Raw genomic sequence first — 22,606 nt, 5'->3', positions numbered from 1 at the left:
TACCCTTTTCAGTATGTGCAGTGGGATTGTTGGCATCAACCTGAGCTATTAACAGCTCAGACAGATGGAACCTCTCAGATGGAACCTCCCTTTAACATCTAAAACTAAAACTAAAACTAACTAAACCAAAAATTGAATAATAACACACAAGTAGCAAGAGCAAAACACAGTAGGTATTCCAAAAAATCACCAAAACGTTCTCAATACTTCAATAGTCCCAATGCGCCAAGGCGCCAATAGTTGTATTTCAAAGAAAAAAATTGCAGCGACTAATTCAGTATAAGGATCAAAAATTTAATGTATAAAACTCATAAGCAGGTTAGCGCTTTCACCATACGGCTTCCTCAGACCTATGGCGCATTGGGACTATTGAAGTATTGAGGACGTTTTGGTGATTTTTTGGAATACCTACTGTGTTTTGCTCTTACCACTTGTGTGTTATTATTTGATCTGGAGTTTTGGCTTACTTGGCAAGAGCATTCACTCCGTGCAGGTGCTTTTTTGACTTTTTAAACCAAAAATTAATCCAATCACCTGAGGTGAGAATACAACCCACAATCCTTCTGCTTTAGTAACAAAGGCAAATATGTTATCCGTTCAGCCACTTACACAAACTACAACTGTCTTTTACTTTTACATAACTGGCTCTGTTAAATGAATCATGCAGGGATCCTCTGTCTACTATAAAAAACGATATCTGACTATTTAAGGCAACCATTCTATGAATAGCCCATTTATGTTAATTGCACACAATATTCCTTTTTTAATAATTTTGAAACATCCATCTGGTGAGACCACTTCACTATCTTACAAGGTGCACCCCGGCAAGAAACCCACAATTTCAAGCCTAATAGATTGGTTCCAAGTCCTAGACAGGCCATCATTATTATGATTTGTCAAGCCTGGTCTTTTTAATCATGATTTTAAAAGACTGCAAGGAAAGTCTTCACTTAAAAAAAGGTTTTGTGTTCTCATCCTGTTGTCTTTTTCAGCCACAATAGTTGGGCATGATTTGTAACCAATATAACGTATCAGATGAAAAGAAAGTATTTTATTGAAAACAATGTCCAGTTGATGGCCAGGCGATCTTTTTCGATTGTGAAATACCTGGTTTCTGCTCAACTCAATTTCTGACTCAAGAAGCGCACGGGATGCTCCTCCTAAAAGGTCTGTGAAAATACTCCCCCTATGCCCATGTCTGATGCCTTAGTATATACTACAAAAGGCTGAAAACTGAAGAAGCTAATACTGCCTATAAACATGTTATTTTCTTCAGATGAACCTCTGGTGTTCACGTCCCCTTAATGGACATCTTCCCTTTGGTCAGATCTGTAAGAGGGTAAGCCATTCATGCAAAACATGGTTCCTATGTTAGACAAAACCCTCCTGACATCAGTAATGCCCTTATTTGAGTTAGCTCAATGATGCAGAGAGGTAAGGAGTTGACTATGCCACAAGCAATGTGAATTTGATTAACAGCTCAAGTACCTGTAGGAGCTGGCTGAGAATAACAGACGTGAGCAGCAGCAGCTTCCAGCTTAACCATTTGAGGTATGAGGGAGACAGCTCTGACTGTTCACACAGTTGACACCTAATAGAAGCACTAGGTGTTCTCCTAGAATAATTCTGAGCTGACCAAGTCAACACTGCCATAGTACACTGGCATGAGCCACCAAGACAGAAGGGATACTCCAAAGTGGAGAGGGTAGACTACCCACAAGGACCAGCAAGTTGACCCACTCCCTACCACTAAACTCTTACTGAATAATACAGGGCTGATTGGGTACCAGATAGGAACTAATGGGCTGTAGGGCTCTTTCAAGACCATAAATATCCAGTTCCCAGTTAGTCATAGCTTCTAGTTTTATTTTTGAGGCATAAAAATCCTCCTACCAGTAATAAAACCTAAATATTTACCTCTGCCATACATTCATAATAATCATATAAGCATTTACAGTGTTCAAGCCATAAGGCCAACAAGGAACAGTAACATTTGACTTGCATACTTTATCACCCACCCAATTATCAAGTAAGTCTTGAATATATTCAAACTAACCAATAAACAGATGTTAACAGGAATTTTATTCCAGAAAGTGGACATTCTACTAATACAAAACTATGAATAAGTTTAGATTTACATATTCATATTATTCTATCTTAAATTCTTTTCCTTTGTGACAATTTCTATATTAAACATTACTCTTATAACTGGGTCTTGAAAAATATCATATGCAATTATTAACCTAACACGTACATATCTATAACAAACAGAATGCAAATTTAAACATCTTCTCTCAGCCAAGATCATTAACAGAAAAATTTCTTCGTACATCATCTAAAATATTTAGCTGACCTGGGGTATACATTCAAAAAGCATTATTATATATTCTACAATGGGGCTTACAGAGGTCTTAAATATTGTAACCAGACAGCTCTCATCTCTTCTTGTTAATGATTTTAATATACAACTCAATTTTTTCATGGCTCTAGCACATATTGATCTCACATGACTTAAGAATAAGATTAGATTATGTCAAAATTCCTAAATCCTTGTAATGATCGACTTTCACAAGAGGTGACAAAAACTACATACTTTTTGTTATAATATTAAAAAAGTACATAGCATTACATTTCTCAGTACTAAACTGCAATCCAAAAGATGCAACCCAATTGTCTAAGGATTGCATGTATATATTCAAAGCTATATGATCTCTCTCATTTGCAACATAAAACCTATCTTGCAGTTATCCACATATTTACAGAGCCAAAAGTCTTTTCCTAGGGACAGTGGAAAACACTATATTAAAATGTACTGCCCACAAAACAGAATTTTGAGAAACTTCATAAGGCACAGGTAATATCATTGACAGTGTGTGCCTAAATTTGACCCTTTGAATTCCATTTTTTAGCCATTCCATAACCCATCTAATTATAAAACAATTAACATTGTTTTATTGTGAACAGTTACATATAACTTAAAAAGACAGTGTTTCAAAAGCATTTGATAACTCCAAGTATATAACTCCAGGAGGCAAGACCAACTCTAGTGGTTCCACCACAGGCTCATAAAAATTTACCAAGTTGCTTAATGTCAATCTTCCCTTTATAAACCCATACTGTTCAATATCAAATGCTAAGAGATGTGTTCCAGTATTATTCATTATTCTATTAAACACCTCACTTGCAAGAATAGAAATTGATTGGCTTACATTTGTTTAATAAATCCTTTTTTCCTTTCTTACATTTAGGTGTTAATATGGGATAATTAAGCAATAACCCACGCCTGGGTGTGGGTAATACTGGATTTACCCATGGCTGGTGTGGTTTGGTCATGAGGGCGAAGCCCAAGTGATCAAACAAAAAGACAACCGAGGGTAAATCCAGAATTACCCACACCCAGAAGTGGGTTATTGCTATTATACAATGACATTAGTTAAGAAAAAAAAATAGTTAGTTACTTTTCTTAAATAATGTCCTTGTATAACGACGCTGTGCTGTCCTTCCACAGCTGGACAGCTCCGCTTTGCCATTGCTGATGTACTGCGCATGCATTTGGAATTTGAGTTCCACGCATACCCAGTACATCAGTGCTCAAAAAAGTAAGCAACTGAGAAAAGAAGCTCTCTGTTGCTACACTTTTTTTTTTTAAACCCTTAAAATTAAAGAATATATCAACGGAAATTGTCCGGGTGACAGGACCTTTTTCCGTTGTATACTCTCAACGGGCATGCTGGTTGGGCTGGCCAATCAGCATGCTCGTTTTATGATGTTACCGGCCAGCCATTGTATAATTTCCATGTTTCAGATTCTGATCTAGTATTTAATAGCCTATTAAATAACTTGTACAGAATAGGAGTGCTTAATTCCTTCAAGTCATGCAACAAAACCCCATGAAAAGTGTCAGTCTCATGGATGATGCTTTGTTAATTTTTTCTCAGGGTACTTAATATCATATTTGCTGAAACAGCTGGACACATTTCTTGTACAGGGAGTATACTGAGTGTTTGAATGATTCATGTCTAGTGTTGTAATTCAACAAGAAAAGCTTATTGAATTAATTTGCAATAATCCAAGGGTCATTTGTTACCTCATTACTACTTGTCAAAACATTCATTTGTGTGTGACTTTGAGTTTATATATTTTATAAAATGACTTTTTATTAGATATACTCGCAGTGGTGGTGCTGCGGTAGCATTGTCGCCTCACAGTAAGACGCTGTCCGGTTCGATTGTCAGCTAAAGCATCTTCTGCGTGAAGACATGCATGAATGGGTGTACCTTCATTGAAGGTTGTGCTTCAGGCCTGGCAAGCCGGTACGTAAAAATCAACTGCCAATCATTAGCGGACTGGAGTTCTGCTGTGGCGACCCCTAACCGGGAAAAGACGAAAGACACAAACAAACTTTTTATTAGATATTCCATAAGTTAGTTTCATTTAATTTTTTTTTCAATTTGAATATTGTCTTAAAAATTCTCTACTTACTTTATTAAAATGTTTTCTTATTCATATTAATTGGATACCTTTTATGAATTCTAAACTTTCTCTTTTTCTTTCTGCAACACTTTCCCAATTCCCTGTTCAACCATCCTACATGTCTATTAATACTTGGGACCACAGAAACTGTCTCTACTAAACTCAATGAAAGTACATCCTCAAATTTCTTAAAACTAATAATGGAATTATTATCAACCCTAACATGCCAATTTATTCCTTGAATCGCATTTATCAATCTCCCACAGTCTATTAGGCCAAAATTATAATGTCTGACTAATCTTTCATCAGTTTTAATGTAACCAAGTTCAAAGAAGATGAGATTCCATCTGTCCATCACCCCCTTGACCCATTTATGCACATGGGTTCTGGGTGTCACTTCAACAGTGACAATCATCCAGAGCCAAAGTTAACACAGCCAGGTGGCCAGCCCCACAGCAGTATTTCTTCCACACTACACACTTGCACGCACACTATTATGATCTGAATTACTCAGAGGTATTTTTATCTTCACACTGTTAATCACATTAGAATTATTTGTTATTAAAGCTTTCATCTCTTGCTTTGTCTACAATGAAATGTATCATTATGTTCTCTTGAAGTAGTAACTTGCCTGAGTGAGTCTACTATAGCCTGTACATTAATTAAGTGGAAGTCCTGATCCTCCTCATAAATTACTATATAGCAAAGGTAAGGAACAGCATATGTGACATGGGATTTTGGAACTCTGCCCATTAATTTTTAAAAAGTACCATGTAACCCAAAAGGCAGGACAGTATATTAAAACAGGCACGTTGTTAATGAAGATGTAGCTTTTTTTGGCTTGAACCTGTTACTCGTCTTGTGTACTCAAATAAGACAATGCGGCTTGGGTGTTCATTTAAGTTGTTTATTACACACAAGCACATCAGGATGGATGACTGGACCATAAAACTTAAACGAACTAACTAACTGACTGACTGCTATACACAAACATGCCCTCAGTCTGGCTGCTCACTCAAAATGGCACTCTTGCTTGCATGTGCTCAGTACTTATATGCACATTCCCATACACTGGAATGGCAACACAACACACACACTGATCTACATCCTACCTCTTTGACTATTCTGTCATGCAAATAAAAATGACAATTAGATGAGCATGCAAATTATACAGACATACATAAACAATAACAATCATGTCCAGGTTGCTGTGTATCTAGGACTAGGTCTTGAGATATGACCTGACTTCATAATAGGTTTATTGGTGTGTACTAGGCTAATGGACCTGGAGCCTTTACAAGCCTAGCCCATAGGATTTCCCTGGCATCGTGCCACCCAACCTTAGTTCCCAGTGCCCCTGTCGAGTAAAGCCACTGAAGTGATCCCTGGGGTGAATATTCTATTTCCCATCCACTCATCAAGATTCCTCTTGAAGAGGCCCAGTGAGGTGCTCTGCTTGACATGTATGGGAAGTCTATTCCATAGCATGGGCAGTCTCTGGGTTATGAACCTGTCCCTCCAGCATGTTCTGTTGATTGTGGTAATGAGGTTGAGGTCTCTGGAGCATGTGGGGTCGAGGGATTGGGATTTCTTCAGATGTAGCATTTCTAACAGAGCTGAGTGAGACATGGCTTTGTAAGTCAAGCAGAAGCAGAGATTGCCTCAAAGTAGGCAATATGAAATTGAGAATAGTTGGAGTTTTTTTGAGTTTGTCCATATAGGACAAATGTTTAAGGCCTAGGATCCTCTGTGAGGTACTTTTGCGGCCTCTCCACTTGTTGCAGATGTTTAGTGAGGTACATGCCAAATGGGGCATTGTACTCAATAAGTGGCCTAATGAGGGAAGAGTAGAGGGAGACAATGACATCTTTCTTCCTGGATGCAAAACCCTTAGTAATGAGATGGGCCACATAGAAGGACTTTCTGACCACTGTGGCAATGTGGTGGTCAAAAGAGAGGTTGCTGTCAACCTGTGTTCCCAGATCTCTTATAACGCCTTCTGTGTTCAGTGGACTACCATCGATGTGGCAATTCACGGGAACCGGGTTTTTCCCAAAGGAGATAAAGACACATTTTTTGGCATTGAGCTTAAGGCCATGGTTCTGGCACCAGTCGTTGGTCTCAGTGAGGCCTTTCTGTAAGATGTCAGCATCACTTAGGGAGTTAATAATAGCTCCCAACTTGCAATAGTCTGCAAACTTTGTCAGCCATAGTCCCATCGTGTTGGCCTGGACTTCAAAGAAATAGATATCAAACAGGAGAGGACTTGGGACCGAACCCTGAGGGACTCCACTCGTGACTGGTCAGCAGTCTGACTTGGAGTCAGCTACTTTCACACTGTGGGTTCTACCTGTGAGCCAGTTTGCAACTGACCTAGTGATATAGGGGTTTGATGCCTAGCTTAGTGAGTTTTTTCTATGATTCCTGAGTGGGGAATGGTATCAAAGGCCTTGGCCAGATCAAGGTAGGCTGTATGAACCACCTTGCCTTCATCCACAGCTCTGGCGACTGACTCAAAGAAGTTAACCTAGTTGAGCAGGCATGATCTATCCTTCACAAAACCAAACTGTGTGGGATCCAGTGTTTGGAGCTTCCCTATATCCTTGTTTATTAGGTCCGTGATGATGCACTTCATAGCTTTGCATAACTGACTAGTCAGGCTAATGGGGCGATAGTTTCCAGGGTCTGTAGTCACTCCTCCTTTGTGGAGAGGGATGACTGTAGCAGTGCACCATTCGGTAGGGACAAAGCCTGAGGTGAGGCTGTGATTGAACAGGGCACACAGGTGAGGTGCCAGTTCTCTCTGTAGTTCATGTAGAACACAGCCAGAGATATTGTCAGGTCCCACAGAAGCTGTATTCTTGGCCTTGGACAGTGCTGTTTTAACCTGTGCAGCAGTAATACTGGGTACCTGGCTCTACTGGTATTGTGACTGGTCCCTTGGGGGGAGGGGTAAAGTTGGCATAATCTGTCGGCTAGTATATTGGCAATATCTGCTGGCTCGGTATAGGAGGTACCACTGTGCAGCAGCTCAGAGCAAATCTGGGTATTGCTGTGGAGAATCTTTACATAACTATAGAAGGCCTTGTGGTTGTGTGGTTGTCTTTACTATCTGCTGCAATTCTGTTTGCATAGCTAGCTTTATAGGATTTGATGAGGGATCTCAACTTTTTGTTGAGGCTGATAAGGGAGTTGTTCCAGTCTTGGGACTTCACCTTATTCCGCATCAGTTTCCTCCTTCTGTTATAGAGTTTAAGGCAGGGGACCACCAGGTTGGCTTCCTTATTTGGAGGAGAGCGTCTTGTTTCTACTGGGTATGGCAAGATCTATGCATTTGTGTACGTGTTTGTACAGTACATTGGTGTAGGATTCAGCAGTCATGCAACTATTTCCATTTGCATGGGTGCCGTGAAGTTAGCCACCTCTGTTTTTAGGAGCTCAAAGTTACCCTTGGAGAAGTTTTTCGTAGTGGTTACCTTTGCGGTGGTGGGGAGGGATGTGGATTTCCAAGGTGATTAGTTTGTGGTCGATCTAACCAAGGAGGAGTTGACTATTGGTGTAGAGCAATGGTCGCCCATGTTGGTAATGACCAGGTCAAGGATGTTGCTATCTCTAGTGGGGGTAAGAACGAGCTAGTCTAGGGCACTGGAATTAATGAATACCAGGAAACTTTGGGCAAATGTATTTGTACATGAGCAGTTTTCCCAGTTAATGGAGGGGTAGTTAAAGTCACCCATTATGAGTGTTAGGTTGGACCCTAATATTCTCCAGGGTGCTTAGGAACGTGGAGTTTGAGTCTTGGGACATGGTTGGGGATCTGTAGCAAGCTACAACCTGAATTGCTGTCTTACCCAATGTTAGCTGCACCTGAAGTATCTCAGATGTGTTATGTTGGGCTACCAGTCTGGAGGTGTGCACATCCTTTATGAATATGGAAACACCACCACCTTTGGCACTTCGGTCCAAGTTCTGGGGCTGAAAGTTACAGCCTGGTAGTGCAGGGGTGCTTTCTGCTGCCTTGAACCAGGTCTCTGTTATGGCACAAATGTCAATGTTCTCCATTTTAAGGAGTGCTTTGAGCGAGTGCATTTTGAGATTTAGACTTCTAGCATTGAGCAGCATGACCTTCAGACTGCATTTGTTTGTAGCTGGTAATTTAGTCTTTGGAACACTGCCTAAAAAAGGCACTATAGGGGTGGCAAGAGCTTTGGGCAGTATCTGGAAGACCAGGGGTGACAGATGCAAGCCACCTCTGGCAAAGCATCAAGGTCTGTCAGTCATGTCATCCCAGGCAGGCAGATACTGGATACCCTTAGAATGACACCAGAAACTTAGCCAATTGTTGAAATCAATCATTTTCTGCTTGTACTGTAGTATCATTCTGGGTGATGGTAGGATGCTGCTCAGGGCTAGGGTCATACCTGCCCGGGCTACATAATCCAAGAGTTCCTCCATGTCTCTTTTCGTGCAATCCAGGGAGGTATGTGTCAGGTCATTCACACCCACATGTACAATGACACAGTCATATGTGTACCTGTTGTTGAGGGAGCTGAGTGCGTGCATTATGTGGCAGATCATGGCTCCTGACAGGCAGCTGACTGCTACTTTCTCCTTATTCAACCTAGTGAGTGGGACATCAGTGTGCCTCACTATTGAGTCACCTATGACTAGTGTGTTGGGCATGCTGTTTTGACTTAGGGGCTTTGGTTGAGTGGCACATTGTTTAGGAGAGTTTAGTATCTCGTGATTAGTGTTGTGTTGTGGTGGTCGAGTGTGTTTCTGCCTTGGAGGTCTCTGCTGTTTGGGTAGATTTTTATTGAGAGCCTCCCTGAAAGTGGGTGTGTGGTTTGTGTTTTTATGTGAAGGCAGCGCTAGTGTGTGTTCTGGAGGGCTATGTGTTTAATGTGGTGTGGTGCAAGTGTTGACCTTCTCCTCTTGACCAGCTATTCCAGTCTTGGCTGGAGAGTGTGTGGCTTCCAATTAGGCTATATAAGTGCATATCTCGCAAGTCTGAGTGTTGGGAGGTAAGAGCAGAGGGTTCTCAGTGTACATGAGGCAGTTGCTACATTGCCTCAGGATGTCCAGGTTCATCCGGTTAATCGGAGAAAGCACAGGGAACTGACCTTTATACATGCCTGGAGGGGTGAGCATTAATACTAAGTACTGAAGCTGTTTCCTTCTAGAACGTTTAGTGCTGGTAGCACTTTTATGTGCTACAATAATTGCTACAAGAAGTCTGGTAAAGTGCTAGACTAATAAGATAGTAAAAGTGCAAGAGAGGAGAGAACTAGTAGATCTAAGGGAAAAATTAAAGAGTAGACTTTGGCACTGCTGAGAAGCTTACAAACAGTCCTGGATAAAGCAAATCTGAATCTGGACTAGATTAGTTACAGGAAAGGCGGGAAACAAGCGCAAATGCGGGCTTTTAAACCAGAAAGTTTAAAAAGATGGAAAAACTGCCCAAACGGCCAATAAACAACAATTTCTGGGCCAGAAACCACTCCTCTTGGGGTAGGTAGGCTACCTAGTGCTTACCACTCCCACTGATAAGCTAGAATGTTTCCCCCCAACACAGAAAGGCTTGGTGGGCTCAGTAGCTTACATACAGTCTTGGATACAGCAAATCTGTATCTGGACTAAACTAGTTACAGGAAAGGCGGGAAAAGTGCAAACACGGGCTTTCAAACCAGAAAGTTGAAAGAGATGGAAAAACTGTCCAAATGCCAATATACTACAATTTCTGGCCAGAAACAACTCCTCTTGTGGTAGATAGGCTACCTAGTCCTTACCACTCCCACTGATAAGTTAAAAGGCTTCCCTCCAACACAGAAAAGGCTTGGGGGGCCTCAGAAGCTTACAAACAGTCCTGGATACAGCAAATCTGTATCTGAACTACACTAGTTACAGGAAGGCAGGAAACGAGCTTAGAATTTAGATTTTTTTTTTTACAGAAAAGCAGCTAAAACAGCACTAAAAACAATTCAAGTGCAGTGCAAGCTAGCAGACTTGAGTGTGTAGCAGTATTAAAGCAAATACAGTTTAAATAAATGCAATTTATTCAAAATGTATTCTGAACTGAATTCAATTATTGTTTTATTCAACTCTGAACAGTTAAAAAGTGCCAAAAAATATACTTATCAGCTGAAAAGCACACTCGGTCAGAATACAGGGACATTTTTTTTTTTAGTAAATATTTTAGTAAAGTAAAGTGGAAGGGGAGAAAGGAGGAGCAGAAGATAATTTAAAGTTAAGAAATGAAGTAAGTTGGACTTCTCAGATGTTCTCTCTGTACTGGGTAGAATGAACTAATGACACTAGACTGGGAGGAGTGTCCCAGATCAAATTTACAGTAGTGACGGGCAACTGCAAAGCCACCAAGTATAAGAACAGAATACCAATAGGGAGGGATGGAGTGAAACTACACTCCTTGGCAGGAAATCAGAACAAACTAACATAAACAGATTTTTAACAAATGGAGAAAATTTCCAGTTAATACCTCACACACAGTGAAAAGAAAAGATTTACAAACAGTGTGACAGTAAAAACCTTATTTATCAGCCCTGTGAGGGAGACAATTTTTAGTATAACCGTGCAGATTAGTTTATAGTTATAAAATACATTAAAATGTATGTATCAGACAATAAAAGTGGTATAAATATCTATAATAAACAATAACTAGTGAAAATAAGCAACAAACAGAATACTTAATGTTATAATATCACAGATCAGAGTTTTGCTCAGTGCCCTTCCTCCGATTAGCTCTGTGTGAAATGACAAAACACTCACAAGGTAACTTCTTAAGTAGCAGAAAATTGAAACCTGAAACAACTTAAAAAAAAAATCTCGAAAGAACCAATGAGGTGCTTACTCCTAGCCGTAGTCCAGGTAACCTTAATCAGCCAATGACCATAAACACTACACACTCACTGAAATGCAAAATGGCTTTTGCTAACCTAAGATGGCCTGGAACATGTGCTCAGACACACAGCCTCTGCAAACAAACAACTAGGCTCAGAACACAAACCTGAATATGGACAATGCTACTGCTACTGCTACTACCTACACTACTTAGGCAGAAAAACACTACAGAAATGTTTATCACAGCAAAAAAACAGCAGTGAGACTTTAAATGAAAGTTTTAAACAGATAAAGGAGCAAGGAGACTCTAGAGAATGCTTTTAACCGCAAAGAAAACAGTTATATGATACACTCCTTGGCAGGAAATCAGAACAAACAAACAGAAACAGACACAGCGAAACTAGGTAGAAAAGATTTACAAACAGTGTGACAGCAAAAACCTTAATTATCAGGCCCTGTGAGGCTGACAATTTTAGTACAACCATGCAGATTAGTTTATAGTATAAAATACAGTAAAAAGTATGCAGCAAATAAAAAGTGCTATAAATATCTATAATAAGCAATAACTAGTAAAAAATAAGCAAAAAATATATAATAATCAGAACTGGGTTTAGCAACTGGGGCAGTCATTGGGGAATGTTCTGCTTCAGGATTCTCAGGGATACTTTCAGGAAAAGGAACAGATGATGAAATGTTCTCTGGAACAGGACCATTGGACAAATCACTCTGAGAATTAGTCTCTCCATTACAGGAAAGATGCTGTAACACTGGCTTGGACACAGGTAGTAAATGTTTCTGATTCTGTCTGAATTCCACACCTTGCCACTCAATGATGCACGATCTTGGTTCCTCACAAAAATGTTTCACCAGTCCTATTCAGTCAAATCCTTTTGCGGTCTGCATCCTCACGCTGTCTCCTTCTTTTAATGGATTCAGAGGCTTGCTGGTTTTGTCAAAGTAGGGTTTTTGGGACAAACACTTCTCTAGGAGAAAAGCTTTTACTGCTTTGTTGTTTTTAGCACTTGGAAAATTCTTACTGATTGGTAGTGTCGTTCTGGTTTGTCTCAACATAAGTCTCTGAGGAGGTGAACCAAGTAAATTGTCATGAGGAATGTTTCTGAGATTAAGCAGATTAAGAAAAACATTAGTACTGTGTTGTCTGGATTTCTCCAACAGCTGTTTTGCACTTTGAACTGCATGTTCAGCCAAGCCATTAAATTGTTCATGTTACTAGTAGTCCTGAATACCCACAAAGTCCCACGTTTCAGCAAATCTTTTGAACTGCTGACTTGAATACTGTGCATCATTGTCAGAGATGACTTTGTGCAGACTACCATGGACAGAAAAATGTCTCTTCAATTTTGTAATAAAAGTACTGGAAGATAAGTTATGAAGTAGGCCAGTCTTGAACCAATTTGAATAAGAGTCTATTAACACCAAGTAATGTTGACCATTCCACTCAATAATATCTACAGCTACTGTCGACCAAGGTAGTTCAGGAATCTGATTTAGATGAAGTGGTTCTTTTTGTTGATGCGGTTTAGTACTATTACAAACAGAACAGGCCGAGAGTTCCTTTTCAATATCTTTTGACACAGAAGTCCAAAAGACTGGTCTTCTTGCCCTTCTTTTGGTAGAATCAGTTCCTGGGTGGCCACAATGCAAGATTTTAATATACTCTTGTTGCAAGGATTTTGGAAGAATCATTTTGAATCTTTCATTTTGATACCATCTTCCATCAAAATCTCATCTCTATAAGGAAAATACTGCTGCACATCTACTGGTAAACAAGACTACTTTGATGGCCATCCTTGGCTAATAAAATCAGTGAGCTTCTGGAGAACTGGATCTGAAGCTGTGCAAGTTCCAAGCTCATCAGGACATGTGGTAGAAAATGTTCTCACTTCCATGACTTCAAAATCAGGTTTCTCATTCTCATGCTGTTCAGTGTTTTTTTCTGGAAAATCGGGATAAAGTATCAGCAAGATAAATAAGTTTGCCTTTTGTATAAACCAAGTGAAAACTGTACTTTTGAAATTTTAACATCATGCATTGCAAAATCGCAGAAGCTGTGTGCACTGGCTTTTTCAAAATAGTGACCAAAGGTTGGTGGTCAGTTTTGATTTGAATAGGTCGGCCATAAATGTAATCATGAAACTTAGAACATGCAAACACAATTCCCAAAAGCTCTTTTCTATTTTAGCATACTGCATCTCGGTTTGGGTTAGAGTTCTGGATGCACAGGATACTGGTCTGTCCTTTTGAAGAATGACTGCACAAAGACCAAACTTTGAAGCATCACAAGGAAGAGTTACTGGTTTGTGAACATCAAAATATCTTAAGGTGGGTGGACTGACAATTTTCTGTTTCAGGACATCTAATGCTCTTTGGTGTTGTGCTGACCAGGACCAGGTTACATCGCTGCATGTCAGCTCTCTTAGCAGTGCTGAGAGTTCACTTAGATCTGGAATAAACTTGTTCAAATAGTTGACCATGCCAAGAAAAAGTACAGTTTTGTACCTACCATAAATGTAGATGTTTGAAGATCCACATTGCTGCAGTCCTGACTATTGGGTAGTCCGCTGTCCCAGTCGGCCTGAATACCAAAGTATAAGGCTGACGTCGGTCAGAGGTGCATTAGACTGACGTCAGGACGTCAGAGTACAAATGCGCATGACCGACGTCATTTCCTCAGTCTTTTCTTGCCCCAGATGTCAGAAGACCCTAAAAAGATAAGGCCAAACCAAAAAACAACAACACACCAAACACCCCTGTACCAACTATATATACAATATATACAAAGTAAGAAAGGTACAACAATCCCACCCACACAAGCACCCCTAAACACAGAGGGGAAGGAGGGAGGAATTGGACTGCAGCAATGTGGATCTTGAACATCTACATTTATGGTAGGTACAAAACTGTACTATGTTCTTCATCTCACATTGCTGCAGTCCTGACTATTGGGTAGAATCCCAAAGCAGAGGTAAGGGAGGATGGCAAATCACAAAGAAGCAGGAGCTGACAACATGCCCTGTAAAATAGCAGTGGCAAAACCAGCCCTAGATTTAGAGTAGAGAGGAAGGTGGTAATGCTTAGAGAATGTATGCACTGAACTCCAAGTAGCTGCCTCTAAAATATCCTTAGTTGCCACCCCCCTTAGAAATGCTGTAGAAGTGGCAGTAGCCCTAGTGGAATGAGGTCTAATCCCAGCTGGAATCTCTTTGCCATGATGGGAGTAACAGAAAGCAATGCAAAACCCAATCCACTTAGAAATAGTTTGTTTTGACACAGGCTTGCCCTGAGAACACAAAGCAAAAGAAACAAACAACTGCTGAGACTGCCTGAAATCCTTAGTCCTGCTTAAATAATAACGCAACTGCCTGTGTACATCTAAAGTATGCAAAATCTTTTCCCCCTTATTTTGGGGATCTGCATAAAAAGTAGGCAAATGAATAGTCTGGTTTAAAGCCACACTAGAAACCACTTTAGGCATAAAGGAAGGATTAGTACGTAAAGATACCCTATCCTTATGGAAAATCAAGAAAGGCTCAACTGCCATAAGGGCCTGCAATTCAGATACCCTTCTTGCAGAGGTAATGGCCAACAAAAATGCAGTCTTCCATGACAAATATTTCAATTCAGCAGTAGCTGCAGGCTCAAAAGGTTGTAGAGTGAGTTTCTCCAACACAAAATTGAGGTCCCAAGCAGGAGTAGGAGCTCTACGTGGGGGTCTTACATTCTTTGCCCCTCTAAGAAATTGCTTGAACAAAGGATGAGAAAACAATGGTGGGTCACAATCATAGTGAGCTGAAATTGCTGCAGCATGAATCTTAATGGAAGAGAAAGACAAACCTTTGTCCAATAACTCAGTAAGATATTGAAGAGCCACACTCAAATTTGGCTCAGAAACATCCAAATCCTTTGCTGCACACCAAAATAAAAATCTCTTCCATTTTCCTGCGTACACTTTCCTTGTACTAGGTCGTCTGGCTTCCATAATCACATTCAAAACTTGTTGAGGAAGCTGAGACCTGCTATGGCTCAAAACAGAATATGCCAGGCTGTTAGATGAAGAGAGTGAAGCTTGACATTGAGTAGATGTCCGTCCTTCTGAGACAATAGGTGTGGAATCAAAGGTAAGGGCCAAGGAGGCTTCCTTACCAGACTCCTCAGCAATGGGAACCAATGCTGCCGAGGCCAATCTGGAGCTATTAAAATCATCCTTGGCTTGTCTTGTCTGACCTTCAGGAGTACCTTTGGGAGGAGAGGCAGAGGTGGAAAGGCATACACATGAAGATTTTTCCAACTGAAAGAAAGAGCATCCACTTTCCAGGCTGTGTGATGAAACCTTTTCGTGCAAAACTTTGGCAGCTGGTGGTTTAGTGGAGAAGCGAACAGATCTATGTCTGGAGTTCCCCAGGACACTGTCAATGTCTGAAATACATGAAGATCCAGTTTCCACTCGTGGGGATCCATGATTTGCCTGCTTAACACATCTGCTAAGGAGTTCTGTGCTCCTGGCAGAAACCTTGCTTGAAGATTCAGTTGCAAACTGAGAGCAGTCTCCCACAAAATCATTGCTTGCCTGCATAGAGGATAAGAATGTGTTCCCCCTTGCTTGTTGATGTACCACATGACAGTTGTGTTGTCTGTTAGAATCAACACCTGTCCTGGAAGAAGTAAATCCTTGAAGGCCATTAATGCAAACTGGACTGCCAACATCTCCTTCATATTGATATGTAGTTGCTGTAGTCTGGCAGGCCACTTGTCTTGTATCCACTTTCCATTCAGATGAGCTCCCCAAGCTGTGTCTGAGGCATCTGTCGTTAAAATCTGACTCGCCTCTGGCCGGGTCACAGAGAGTCCCTTGTTTAGGTGACATTCCTGAGCCCACCACAAAAATTCCTTTTGAATGCAAGGTATTATTGGAATGACAGTGTCCAAATCCTGGCAGTGCTGTGTCCATAAATTTTTGAGATACCATTGCAGCTTCCTCATATGCAGTTTGGCATTGGGAAGCACCAGAATACAAGATGCCATGAACCCTAAGGCTTGAAGGACTGTCCTTGCAGTCAGCCCGGACTGATGAGATAGTTGATGGAAGTAAAGGGAAAGATTCTTTTGTTTGTCCGGGGTTAAAAGGCCATCTGGGTTGCTGTATTCAGTCTCACACCCAGAAAGCACATGTCTTGAGAGGGTACTAGACTGGACTTTATTTCGTTCACAGAATACCCTAGGCATCTTAGCACTGCTATCACATATTCCAAATGCTGAAGAAGCACATCCCTTTCTTGAGCCAGAATCAGGCAGTCGTCCAAATAAGGATAGATTTGTATTCCTTTTAGCCTGAAGAAAGCTATCACTGGAGCCAGAACTTTTGTGAATACTCTGGGCAGTAGATAAGCCAAAGGGCAATGCAGAGAACTGATAATGAAAATTTCCAGCTCGAAACGCAGATACTTCCTGCAAACCAGTCTGATAGGAACATGAAGGTAAGCTTCCTTGAGATCCAAAGTTACCATCCAGTGATCTTTGCCCAGCAGAGGTAAAAGCTGTTGTAACGTCAACATTTTGAACTTGGGAATGTCCAGATAAGTGTTGAGGATAGATAAATCCAAAATTGGTCTCCACGTGTTCCCCTTTTTTGGTACTAGGAACAGGCGTGAATAAAATCCTAGGCCCCTTTCTGGCACAGGAACCGGTTGAATGGCCCCTATTTGGAGCAACAGAGAAATTTGTTTGTGCGCCTCTTTTCTTTGTTGAGGAGGAATGTCTGGTATGCCTTTGAAAGGAGGCAAGGTATGGAAATAAAACCTGTAACCGTGGTAAATGATATCCAATACCCATCTGTCTTGGGTAATTAAACTCCAGTTTTCTCTGAAAAGTGCCAACCTTCCTCCCAAAGGTGCTGCCAGCCGAGAAGAATCTGGCAGCTGAAAAGGCAGGTCATTGGGTCTGCTTACGAAAGGACTGACCCCTGCCCTCACCAGAAGACTGAGCAGGTGAACTCCCTGTTCTAGGCCTAAAAGAACCCTGAGCTCTGCCCCTACCACGTCTAGACCTACCCCTAGACTGGGAATCATAAGCAGGATATGTCCACCCCTTAGTAGGCCAATTTCTACTAAACTTGGAGGCTGAACCTGCAAAAAATCTTTAACAGTCTGCATAGACTTAGCCTTGTCTTCCATTTTCTTTAGAACTGCTTCCACAGGCGAACCAAACAACACATCAGATTGTAAAGGAGCATCTAAAATCCTTGTCTTAACATGCTCAGCCAAATTCTGATCCCTCAGCCAGGCGTGCCTGCGAAGAACAGAACCCGTAGCAGCCACCCTCGAAGAGGCCTGTACAGCATCAAAACCACATTGCAAAGAATGCTTACCCACCTGTTCAGAAACATGAACCAAATCCTGCAACTCTTTACACTCAATACCTTCCGCCAGAGCATCTACCTTAGACTTTAATTGTGAAAGGAGATAATTTTGGTATTTCAACATATGAAACTGGCAATTCAAAGCCCTCATGGCTAAAGTGGAAGAAGTATACACTTTCTTTCCCCATCTATCCAAAGCCCTTGCCTCTTTATCTGGAGGAACAGGATTTTTAACAACAGAAGCTTTAACACCTTTAGGCCCCTGAGAAACAGTTTCTGGGTCTGCCCTAGGACTCTTAAAAAGATACTTATGAGCCTCAGGCAACCTATAATATCTATCCGGTTTAACTGGAGCAGGGGGCAAAGAATCAGGATTCAGAGAAGCCTCTGCAAAAACATCTTCCACCACATTCAGAACAGGAGGAATAGCTAAAGGCCTATGCTGAGGTAGAAATAAAAATTCTCTAAGCCTTTTCCTGGAATCAGAGAAATCCTAACCTTCCCATTTAAAATGCTCCCGCATAGAATGAAGAGTCTCTGAAAAAGAAAAATCCTCAGGAGGAGAAGCAGAAGGAGTAGAATCATCTACATCAGAATCAGAGTAAGGAGAATACTCCTGCAAGTCTTCAGCCGAAGACTCAGAAGCATCCGAATACTGCTCAAAACTGCCAAGCTCAGGTTCCACCCTAGGCCTCTTATCAGGAGGGGGCATAGAACCTCTAATCATTGTAATCAAATCTTCTGCCATCTTAAGCATATGCTTCTTAGGTACAGACCCTGAAGAACTAGGGGTAACACCTGAAACAAAACCTGGCCTGCCCCTGGGAGAAGCCTTGGAAACAGCAGGGGAGGGCCTAACCACCTTAGGAAGGGAAGGAAGAACAGCTACCTGAGAAGCCCCTTCCGCCTGGCCTACCTCCTGAGAGGTCACATCTTGCAGCAATAAAGTCTCTCCCTGGGATTCCAAAGAGATTTCTGGCTGAACCTCTGGCTCCACCGAGCCCTCTAAAGAACCGACGTCCGGTACGGGCGGTTCTGCCAGCCTAGGCTTAGCTGTTTTGTCCTTGCGCTTTTTGGAAGCGGCGTCGGAGCATCCGACGGCATTTTATAATTACACCGCTTCCCAAAAACTAACCTGGCACAATCTAATCTTCTCTTAATAGTGCGTTTGTTAAATCTAGCACAAGAGCGACAGCCAACAACGTCGTGCTCAGGCCCTAAGCAAGGTATACACAAGGTATGGTAATCCCTATGAGGTATCTGTTTCCCACAAGAAATACAGTTATTCACTTTTTCTGACATCCGGTAAAATACTGAGGCAAGAAAAACCAAAATATTCCCAACGGGTACTTAGCCAACTTGGATTCGGTCTGAAACTCCGACTTCGGAAAATCTCAGAACGCCAACCTGCACTCGCAAAACTGCTTCTGCATCGGACCATGCGGCAAAAAAGACTGAGGAAATGACGTCGGTCATGCGCATTTGTACTCTGACGTCCTGACGTCAGTCTAATGCGCCTCTGACCGACGTCAGCCTTATACTTTGGTATTCGGGCCGACTGGGACAGCGGACTACCCAATAGTCAGGACTGCAGCAATGTGAGATGAAGAACATCGTTGTAAGGCTGTGAGACTGTCTGGAGCTGGCATCTCAAGAATTGCAGCTTGCTTGGAAAGATCCAGCTGGAGCTGGCATCTCAAGAATTGCAGCTTGCTTGGAAAGATCCAGTCATAAGTCGTAAATGACCCACATAAGTAACTTCTTGCAGCCTGAATTTATATTTCTGAGGATTCAGTTTAAAATGCAATTCACAAGCACATTCCAGAACTTTCCATTCTGTTTAACTTCACCACTGCCTCCTACAAGAATATCATCTACTATAATAGCACATGGATAGCCAGAAAAAATTTGTTCCATCGCACGCTGAAAGACTTCACTGGCAGAATTTATCCCAAATGGTATTCTCAAAAATCTGTATCTTCCAAATTGTGTGGTTAGCAATGAAGATTTTTGATCAAGCAAAATTTGCCAAAATTAACTTTCTGCAGCTAAGACAGAAAAAAAGAGTGGCATTTAGCATAAGGGCAGCAACTTCTTCAACTGTACACATTGGATGATGAGGTCATTTTAGTGCTTTGTTCAAATCTCTTGGATCAATACATATTGTAATATCATCTGTGCTTTTCTTATATCCATTCAGGTGGTTCTTCTACTGGACAAATTACTCCTAGGCACATAATTCTATCTAGGTCAGCTTTGACATTGCCTTGCAAGGCTACTGGAACTTTTCATGCTGATCTAATGACTGGGATTACCTTGTGGTCTAACTTTATGGAGTACACACCTGGAAGTTTGCCTAACTTGTCTTCAAAAATATCAGCACAGTCAGAAATATAGTTTGTGCAAAATTTTCGTTGTTACATGTGCTTATATGGTGGACTTGTTTATTAAATAAAAGAAGTCCCTTTTCAAACTGTCCTTGAGGCCCAATAATGACTGCATGTGTCACTTGATTACGTAAAACTGCACGTCATAGCTGTTGCCAGCAGAGTAATATGAAAGCACTACTGAGCCTTTGGTTTGAATTTCTTCACCAACATAAGCAACAAGCTTTGCACACTCTTGCAGATCAAGTTTCTCACCAGCTTTTAGTCTTGCAAACATATCTGCTGACATAACATTGCACTTTGAACCAGTATCAACTTTGAGGTCTACAGGTCTCCCATTAATCAGGACAATACAAAATACTTTGTTCCTTTCCCACAAATCTACTGCATTTACTGTTTCACCAAGCACAGACACACCATCAACATAAAAAGTAGGGTCGCAGCTTTCTAACAGATCAGCTTGCCTCTTTGAATGTTCTTTTTTAATAAAACAATATGCCCCTTCTGATTTACAGAGCCTTTTGAAATTATTCCACTTTTTACATGTGTGGCAGTGCTGACCAAAAGCTAAACACTTCTCTCGCTTGGGCTAATGGCTACCTCCATAATTACGACTGTTTATTTATTTATTTCAGTTTTATGACCGGGAAAGTCCACTGGGCCAAGAAGAGCCCGTTTTCAGTGGAGGCTCGGGGAGAAAAACTCCATTGACAATGAAACATGCAATATGAGGCTTGTCATAGGTTTTGCTGAGTCACCTTTCTGCTTTAGTGAGTGTGCCCCAGGTTTCACTGTAGCTGCTCTGGGTTTTGCTGAAACAACCACACCATTAGGCCTATATCTTTTAACCTCATGTTGCATACTATCAACATTAAAAAAAGGAAGCCAGTCTGGTGGTCCCCTGCCATTAATAAACTCTACAACAGAAGGAAGAAACTGCTGCAGAAAAAGGTGGAGTCCCAAGACTGGAGAAATTCCCTTATTAGCCTCAACAAAAACTTGAGATCCCTCATCAAAACCTCCAAAGGCAGCTACGAAGGCAGAATTGTGGCAGACACTAAAAACAAACAACCACAAAGCCTTCTTTAGTTATATCAAGAATCTCCATGACAATACCCAGATTTGCTCTGAGTTACTGTACAATGGTACCACCTATACTGAACCAACAGATATTGCCAACATACTGGCAGACAGATTCAGTGCCAACTTTACCCCTCTCTTCCTCCCTAAAGGACCAATCTCCGTACCAGAAGAATGCCAGGCACCCTGCATTACTGCAGCACAGGTTAAAGCTGCATTCTCTAAGGCCAAAAATACAGCTTCCACGGGACCAGACAATATCCCTGGCTGTGTTCTACATGAATTACAAAGTGAACTGGTACCACATCTGTGTGTTCTGTTCACACACAGCCTCACCTCAGACTTTGTCCCTACCGAATGGTGCACTGCTACAGTCATCCCTCTCCATAAAGGAGGAGTGACTACAGACCCTGGAAATTATCGCCCCATTAGCCTGATGAGTCTGATATGTAAGGCTATGGAGTGCATCATCATGGACCTAATTAACAAGGATATAGGGAATCTCCAAACTCTAGATCCCACGCAATCTGGTTTTGTGATAGGTAGAGCATGGCTGCTCAACCATGTTGACTTCTTTGAGTCAGTCACCAGAGTGGTGGATGAAGGTATGGCAGTTCATACAGCCTACCTCAATCTGGCCAAGGCTTTTGATACCATTCCTCACTCAGGAATTATTGATAAACTCACCAAACTAGGCATCAACCCCTATATTGTTAAGTGGGTTGCAAATTAGCTCACAGATAGAACACACAGTGTGAAAGTAGCAAACTCCAAGTCAGACTGCCGACCAGTCACGAGTGGAGTACTACAGGGCTGTACTTCTCAGAAGTCCAGGCCAACATGGAGGGACTCTGGCTGACCAAATTCACAGACGACTGCAAGCTGGGAGCCATTACTAACTCCCCAAGTGATGCAGACATTCTATAGAAAGGCCTCACTGAGACCAATGACTGGTGGTAAAAACATGGCCTTAAGCTTAATGCCAAAAATTATGTAATCCCCTTTGGGAAAAATTCATTTCCCACTAATTACCACATTGATGGGAGCCCACTGAACACTGAAGGCATTATAAGAGATTTGGGGACACAGGTTGACAGCAACCTCTCTCCTTTGACCATCACATTGCCACTGTGGTCAGAAAGTCATTCTATGTGGCACATCTCATTACCAAGGGTTTTGCATCCAGGAAGAAAGAGGTCATCATTTTTCTCTACTCTTCCCTCATTAGACCAATCAGAGTATAATGCCCCATTTGGCAAGTACCTCACTAGACACCTGCAACAGCTGGAGAGGCCACAAAAGTACCTCATGAAGATGATCCTAGGCCTTAAACACATATCTTACACAGACAGACTGAAAAAAACTTCTGCTATTCTCTGTCTCATATCATCTAAGAGGCGATCTCTGTTTGACTTACAAAGCCATGTCTGAC

General features: G+C 41.4%; 1 protein-coding gene across 4 annotated transcripts in view; it reads right to left on the bottom strand.

Moving 5' to 3' along the window:
- The window catches only part of NTPCR (nucleoside-triphosphatase, cancer-related), a 473,959-nt gene that overhangs the window by 422,318 nt on the left and 29,035 nt on the right, over positions 1-22,606 (bottom strand). The window lies entirely within an intron of this gene.

The sequence above is a fragment of the Protopterus annectens genome, chromosome 1.part1 (genome assembly GCF_019279795.1).
Source record: "Protopterus annectens isolate FY-2018-M chromosome 1.part1, PAN1.0, whole genome shotgun sequence".
Classification (NCBI taxonomy): domain Eukaryota; kingdom Metazoa; phylum Chordata; order Ceratodontiformes; family Protopteridae; genus Protopterus; species Protopterus annectens.
The sequence above is the reverse complement of the archived record's forward strand: the minus strand, read 5'-3'. Positions and strand labels throughout refer to the sequence as shown.